General features: G+C 40.4%; 1 pseudogene; it reads right to left on the bottom strand.

Moving 5' to 3' along the window:
• Nucleotides 1-2,539: 2,539 nt before the first annotated feature.
• The window catches only part of LOC102830152, a 14,116-nt pseudogene continuing 8,856 nt past the window's right edge, over nt 2,540-7,799 (bottom strand).

Here is a 7,799-nt window from a genome sequence, read left to right as displayed (position 1 = left end):
CTTTTGATGTTTTCTGCATCATTAAATATTTTGCTCATAGAGTCCTTCAAAATTTCATTTTTAAGCTTAAATTTTTTTCTTCAGTTCCCTTAGCTTGAGAAATGCTGAGCGTGTCTTTCCCTTTTGGTTTTCTAACTCCAGGTCTGTGCACATTTCCTTATATTTGACTCCGTCTTCTCTAGTTGCTCTTTGAAAATTTCTTCTTAGCTTTTTACCTCATTTCTTCTATTTGCTTTAGCATCTGTATGCTGGAGAGCAAGTTTCAGTCTCTTCTGACATTCATTTTGATCTTTTCCTTCTTTCTTGTCTTCATAATGACCATCTGCTTTCTTCCTGTATGATGTTCTTGATGTCATCCCACAACTCTTCTGATCTTTGGTTTTAAGTGCCTAACGCATGAAATCTCTTCTTGAGATGATCTCTAAATTCAGGTGGGATATGTTCAAGATCTTATTTTGGCTCTTGTGGACTTGTTTTAATTTTCTTTAGCATTAGCCTGAACTTGCTAAATGAGCAATTGATGGTCCATAGTCTGCCCCTGGCCTTGGTTTTGCTGAATGATATGGAGCTTTTTCACTGTCTCTTTCCACAAATGGAATTTTATTTCTGTTGATTCCATCTGTTGGAATCCATGTGTGTAGTTGTCTTTTATGTTGCTTAAAAAAGGTATTTGCAATGAAGACTTCATTGGTCTTGCAAAATTCTATCATGTTTGCTAGAGCAGCTGAGCACATGGAATGAGTAAGGCTTTGTGCCTGGGAGCAGGAGATTGGCTTGCAAAATGTGTCCTTTGAAAATGTAAACACATACATATTTTCTATTTTGTATGTGTACATAAAAAAAAAGGAATAGAGGTAAATATTGTTAACTGATGGTACATGGTTGAGATTGTATTCATTGCAATGAAACAAAATATGATTTGTCGAATGTAAAACTAATGATCTGCTGTGTAAACTTTCAGTCAGTTCACAAAATGTAAAAAAAAAAAAAAAAAAAAAAAATTCTATCATGTGATTTCCAGCTTCATTTCTATCACCATGATCATATTTTCCAACTATTGTTCCTTCCTCTGTCTTCAGCCTTTGAATTTCAGTCACCAATAATTATCAATACATTTTTATTTCATATTTGATCAATTTCAGACTGACGAAGATAGTAGATTTCTACAATTTCATTATTACTGGCTTTAGTGGTTGGTGAATAAATTTGAATAATAGAGGCATTAACTGGTCTTCCTTATAGGCATATGGATGTTATCCTATCACAGATAGCATTACATTTCAAGATCTTGAAATGTTGTTTTTGATAATGAATGTAATATCATTCCTCTTCAGTTTGTATGGTGGTAGTGGTTATGTGCTGTGGAGTTGGTTCCAACTCATTATGACCATGTATAGGGTTTCAGAGGCTGTAAATCTTTATGGAAGCAGAAAGCCTCATCTCCCACGGAACAGCTGCTTGTTTTGAACTGCTAACATTGAGGTTATCAGCCTGACTTGTAACCACTATGCTACGTCCCACAATTTTGCCAACATTAGTTGTTTTCTGTTTTTTTGATCATTGCCTTTTTGTAGTGATGAGATGGTATCTCATGGTACTTGGATTTGCATCTCTGAAATGACTGATTGCAAGCACCTTTTCAAGTATTGGTTAGCTGCCTGATTGTCCTGTTTGGTAAAGTATCTGTTCAATGTACTGCATCCATTTTTAAAATTGTACTATCTTTATGTCATTGAGTTGTTCAAGTTTTCTATATATTTTAGAGATTAAATCCTTATCAGATGTTGTTGCCAAAGTTTTTTTTTCCTAGGCTGTATGTTTTCTTTTTAATCTCTTGTGGAGTACTGGTATGGCGCTATAGGATAATGCTCTGGACCACAAGGTTGGTTTGAACTGAAGGGTCTGTGGTTCAAATTCACTAGCCGCTCTTTGTAAACTCTATACAGGGTTTCTATGAATTAGAACCAATTCAACAGCACTGTAACAACAAGTAGACTTTTTTGTTTTTCTTTTCAGTGGGAAAAAATTTTAATAAAAGAATTGTACATTTTCTTCCCACAAACCTGCTTTGTAATAGGAGATGACATTGTGATCCATTTCACTACAAGTAAAATATTACAAAATATTTACAAGAAAATATTAAAAATAACTCAAACACGAAAGCCAAGATGGGGTGAGATAAATGAGTTTCTCAGAAATTTCTACTCTAGTGCCCATAGCAGCAAGAAAGAGAATCAAAACAAGACGAAGACTCGCTGATCACATTTCAAAAAATTTGGAGATGGGAAAGAAGCAGGATGAAAATGGTGTAAAAGGGAATGGATGTTAGCAGAACTGTTTTAATAACCAAGCTATTTTTAATGAAACATCCTCTCTTATATGCAATAAATTCTGACTAAGACTAAACTTTAGGATATTCCTTCACTGGAATTAAAAAATACCCTGGCAGTGGAAGTAACTCGTTCACCTAGGTTTAATGAGAGCCTCTTTCTCTATGAACCACCAATGCTAACAGAATTCTGTTCTGGATAAAAAATTGTCATGTCTCTTCTATCTCTTTCATGAATGCTTCGTACACATCATACTTAGTTTGTAATGGAAGAGGAACAGAGGGACTGGATTTGGGCGCTGCTTTGGCAAGAGGCACAGCAGAATCATCCTCCGACTTCCTTTGGGGAGTAGCAGTAGCCCCTTTATTCTCCCGACATACTCTCAGTGCAGTGGCTTGGCACTGATGGTTCCTGTGGCTTTTTTCTCAATGGTGGCTGCCCTTGTATCATCTGTCTTGGGTCACTGAATCAAGTTGGGTGGGGCACTTAAAACCCCAGGGTTTGGCAAGGGAGCTGGCAGGAAAAGCCTGGATGGGGCAGGTCCAAGTGGAGGCACCAAAGGTGTGAGCATCCTGCCAGGATGAGGTGGAGGGATACCTGCAGGGACAGGGGGAGGTAGTCTTGGAGGAGGCCCCCAAGGAGGAGGGCCCAGAGGGTAACCTGGGGGTCAACTGGAGGTGGCCCTGGAGGTAAACGTTGGGGTAAAGTCCCTCAGAGTCCTGGCATTCCAGGTGGCCTCAGGAATGGAGGCGCTCCTAGCGGTGGTCCAGGAGGAAGGCCTGTAGGTGGTCCAGGTGGCCTTAAAGGTGGAGCAGGCGGTGGTCCAAGGGGTGATGGTCCTGGTATGGGAGGTGCCTATATCTGAGAAGGAGGAACAGACTATTGAAGAAAGAGCCTGCTGCTGTGAAGAACCAGTAGATGTGCCATCAGAAAGCGATTCTCCTCTTTATGTTGCTTTTGTGACTGTTTTTCTGTTTCAGAGTCATCTTCATCATCATCTTCTGAAAATTCCTCTACTTCTTGTCCCTCCTCAGGGGTTTCCTGGCCTGCCATTCGAAGCATCATAGCTTGAAGAGGAGTCAGCTCCTTCATGTTCTTCTTTTTCTTCCTTGATTTTCCAGGCATACCTGCAAATCACACACTCACACCAGACTTCTTTTCTTCATTGTTGTCTCTCTCATTATCATCACAGTATACAAAGCCATCATGCTTATCTTGGTCCATGTCCTCAGGATAGCCATCATCTTCACTGGTGCTAATGACATCATCGTCGTGACCTTGCTGAGCAAGTTCAGGACTATATAACATATCTTCATCTCATCTATCAGGGTGAAGATCTAAGGCAAAGCCCACTTTACGGCCATACATCTGTAAGACTTGAGGAGGAGGTGGACCAGGGGGAGGATCAGGAGGCTTTCTACCAGGGGGCAAACATGGAACACCATGTCCAAGAACAGGAAGTATAGAAACTGCCCGAGTTGGTGGTCCATAGGCTAAAGTCTTCTTAAGGATGGAGGGTGGCTGAGCACCAGCAAGTGGAATCTTTGGATCAAGATGATGGAAGGAGCATGAGGCATCTCTGGCAAAGGAATATTCTCAACTTCCACATGCTAAGCATTATTAACAGTATCAAAATATTGGCTAAGTTGAGCCCTCTTCTGTTCATATTCTACTTTGAGCTTTCTCAATTCTTTGTAAATGTCTGGATTCTCTCTTTTTTAAAGAGTCGTAGAATATGTTCAAAAGATTTCATGCAGTTTTTTACGCTTGTCTTTCAGAACATTTTCATTTAACTGTGGCTGTTGCACTGGATTAAACTCCATTTCATCTAATTTCTCCATGTCACAAATAATGTTTAGGATCCTTCATCTTTAAAACCGCAGCTCGTACCATCATACATTGTTTTTAGTTCTTTTTAAATTCTCTTTTCCAGGCTTCCTTTTGGGCCTGGTCTGTGGGGTTCATAAATTTTCCACTCTTGGTAGATGATGTAGATCTCTGTCCCGTGATGACAATCTGTATGGTTTACTTGTTAGCCAAAAAAGAACAAAATAAAACAAAACACTTCTGTTGGGCTCCCAGTGCAAGGAGCGGGTGGGGACAATTCCTACTTTCTTTTGCTTCATAGGGGCCTTCACCCCTGCCTCTTGGGCAGCCACTCAGCCACTGCCATCTTGAAACCTCCAACAAGTAGTCTTTTGATGAGCATTAAGTATTTAATTTTTAGGAGGTCCCAGTTATGTATTTATCTTCTGTTTATGCATTTTCAGTTTTGCCTGATAGGTATTTGAAAATAAGGGCCTCTAGCTTTGTCTTATATTATCTTCCATATAATTTATAGTTTTAGCTTTAATATTTAGGTCTTGTTTAGTTTTGGGGCATGGTATGAAGTATGGATCTTGGTTCATTTTTTCTGTATATGGACATCCAATTTTGCCAGTTCCATTTGGTAAAGAGACTGTTTCTTCCCCCATTGAATGGATTTTGACCCTGTGTTGAATCTACTACTTTTAACCCAGTATGTATGTATGTATGTATTTTGTTAAGTGGCACTGAGTTGGTTCCAACTCATAGCAAATCTGTATAGAGTTCCCAAGGAGAGTTGGTGGGTTTGAACCACCATCCTTGTGGTCCAGGGCTTGTGTGTGAGGGGGCTTCAAAAAATTCTCAGAAAAATAGAATTAAAAGACAATGGAATTTTTCCTCATTCTTTTTGAAGCCTCCTCATATTTCTTCATACAGTATGTGTCTCTTAACATCCGCGATATGTTCTGTCAAATGGTATGTTAGGGGATCTGGATGTTGTGTGAACACCATATTAAAACGTTATAGAAGCCCACTCTGGTTGCCATCTTGGCTGCTGCCACCACTGCTACTGCTGCTGAAGGCCTGAGGGAAGAGCCTGGGTACAGCAGTAGCTGCAGCTGAGAGGGTGAGGGCAGGAGCTAAAGGAGAGTCAGCAAGCTGGGAGGGAGCTGAGCACACCCAGCCCTACTTGTTTTGTCCACCAGAGCAGCAAGAGCTGTGTGGGCCCTGCAGTGTTCATTGCTTCTTCTGCTGCTACCTGCCCACCAAAAACCTGAGGACCTCTGCCAAGAGCATGTCCTTAGCCTCATCTGCCTGTATTCCACCTGTGGTCCAGTGCTACCAGCACTGTATAATTTATGATTACTGTTTGGGGAAGCTTATATTGTTGTTGTTGTTAAGTGCCATAGAGTCGGTTCCGACTCATAGCGACCCTGTATAGGGTTTCCAAGGAGCAGTTGGTGAGCTTGAACTGCCGACCTTGCGGTTCAAAGTGATGTTGCAGTACAGCACACTAACCCACAGCGTCACAACAGTGGAAGCTTATAGCACTATATATGTATATATGTATATATATATTTGATAACATAAGGTCCTTATGGGTCGGAACTGACCCTACAGCACTTACAACAACAGCAACAACATCTATCTATGGACTCCTGGTGTGGCGCTGTAGGATCAGCAGCAGACTGTGAACCACAAATCAAACCCATCAGCTGCTCCTCAGAAACCCTATATAGGGTCGCTGTTGAGTTGGAACTGACTCAACAGCACTTAACAACAACAAAATACACACACATACATATACAGATGTTGTTGTTAAGTGCCATCAAGTCATGGGAGCAGAAAGCCTCATCTTTCTTCAGTGGAATGGTTGGTAGGTCGAACCACGGGCCTGTGGTTTGCAGTCTAGTGCTTATTATATGGAGGCAACGAACTCCCTATCTATCTATCTATCTATCTATCTATCTATCTATCTATCTATCTTCATCTACCTATCAAACCATTATAATGGTGTAAGAAACAAAAAGAGAGCTGCTTTCTTCTTTAAAAAACAAAACAAAAACCTTTTGGGACCATGAATGTGTATGCTGTTGGTTATTGCTGTAATTGATGTTAAGCAATACATACCTACATTTATGATTATACACAATTAGTGTATAATTTATTATTACTGTTGCTATTAAATGCCATCGAGTTGGTTCTGATTCATAGCTACCCCCTAGGATTTCCAAGGAGAGGCTGGTGGGTTTGAACTACCGACCTTGTGGTTAGCAGTTCAGTGCTTATCCTACAATGACACACCAGGATTCCACATAATTTATTATACACAGTTACATAGGTTTTCCATATGACTTTTTACAACATTTAAAATGGTAAAATGAACCTATTGTTCTGTGGAATACAGTTTGGGAAAGGCTGGTTTAAAAAGATACAACCAAATTCACCATTCACATATACAAAAAATACTGGAAGGGAACCTATTACCACCAAGACAAAACACCTAGGAGTGGAATGCCTCCTTTGGATGTGTGATTCCTGCTCTGTGGTCTCCTAGATCCTGGAGAAGATTGATACCCAGGTGTATGAGGAGCTCCACTACAGATAGATTCTGAAAGGAGACAAGGACCTTTCCATAGAGCTTATACTCTGAATTTGGTTTCTAGCCTCCTAAAACTGAAAATAAATGAACAGAAAACAAATGTCCAGTTTCTAAAGGTATTCACTTGTGATATTTCTGTTATAGCAGCATTAGCTAGCAAGACAGAATTTAGTGCTAAGATAGGACAACTACAAGAGAATTTAGAATTCTGATGAGGGCTTGGAAGGAAGTGAGGAGAACCACAGCACTGGAGATGGCCGTGGGAAGCAGTGGCAGAGACGCTGCAGCAGCAGAACCAGGACACTGGCACATTTGGCAGAGAAGTTAGTCTCTCTGACCCAGGAAGTAAGGAAGGTGAGCACCTTCCAACTCTTTCTAGCAGAATGGGGTGCCTCTGGACAGTTATCTGTAGATCTGGAGAGCTTTGTGACACTTGATGGCCTCTTCTAGAGACCAAGGAACCAGGAAACTTAAGAGAAAAGGAACATGGGAAACAGAGCTGCCTCCATCTCAAAAGTTGCTCCCATTTGAAATAGAAATGTCTGCTTGTTCCTCCATTGTATCTGGAAATAGATAACTTCTATTTTAAATTCACAGTTGAAAAGGAACTTTGTCCCAGGTTGAAATTTGGACTTGGAAGAATTTTGGAATAATATAATGGGATTAGTGTGTTTTTGGCTGTATGCATTAGTGGCATTATGTAAGGTATTATGTGGTATTATGATTTTATGACTGTCTTTATTTAGAGATAGTGTGTAGTTTAAGGAGATAATGTATAGTACAGGTGCCAAGTTGACAAGGGGTGGACTATACTGAACTACCAAACACAAGGTTGATTGTTCCAACCCACCAGCCACTCCTTGGAAACCCTATACAGGTTTTATACAAGCCAGACTGAATTTATGACACTAACAACAACAACAACAACAAGACTGGACTAGGATTCTCAGTGATTTGGCAGTTGAGATGTTGTTGTTGTTGTTGTTGTTAGGTGTCATCAAGTCGGTACCAACTCATAGCACAACAGAACAAAACGCTGCCTGGTCCTTGGCCAACATCAC

Source organism: Chrysochloris asiatica, unplaced genomic scaffold (assembly GCF_000296735.1).
Source record: "Chrysochloris asiatica unplaced genomic scaffold, ChrAsi1.0 scaffold00215, whole genome shotgun sequence".
Classification (NCBI taxonomy): domain Eukaryota; kingdom Metazoa; phylum Chordata; class Mammalia; order Afrosoricida; family Chrysochloridae; genus Chrysochloris; species Chrysochloris asiatica.
Note: the sequence above shows the minus strand (reverse complement) of the source record. Positions and strands in the feature narration are given on the sequence as shown.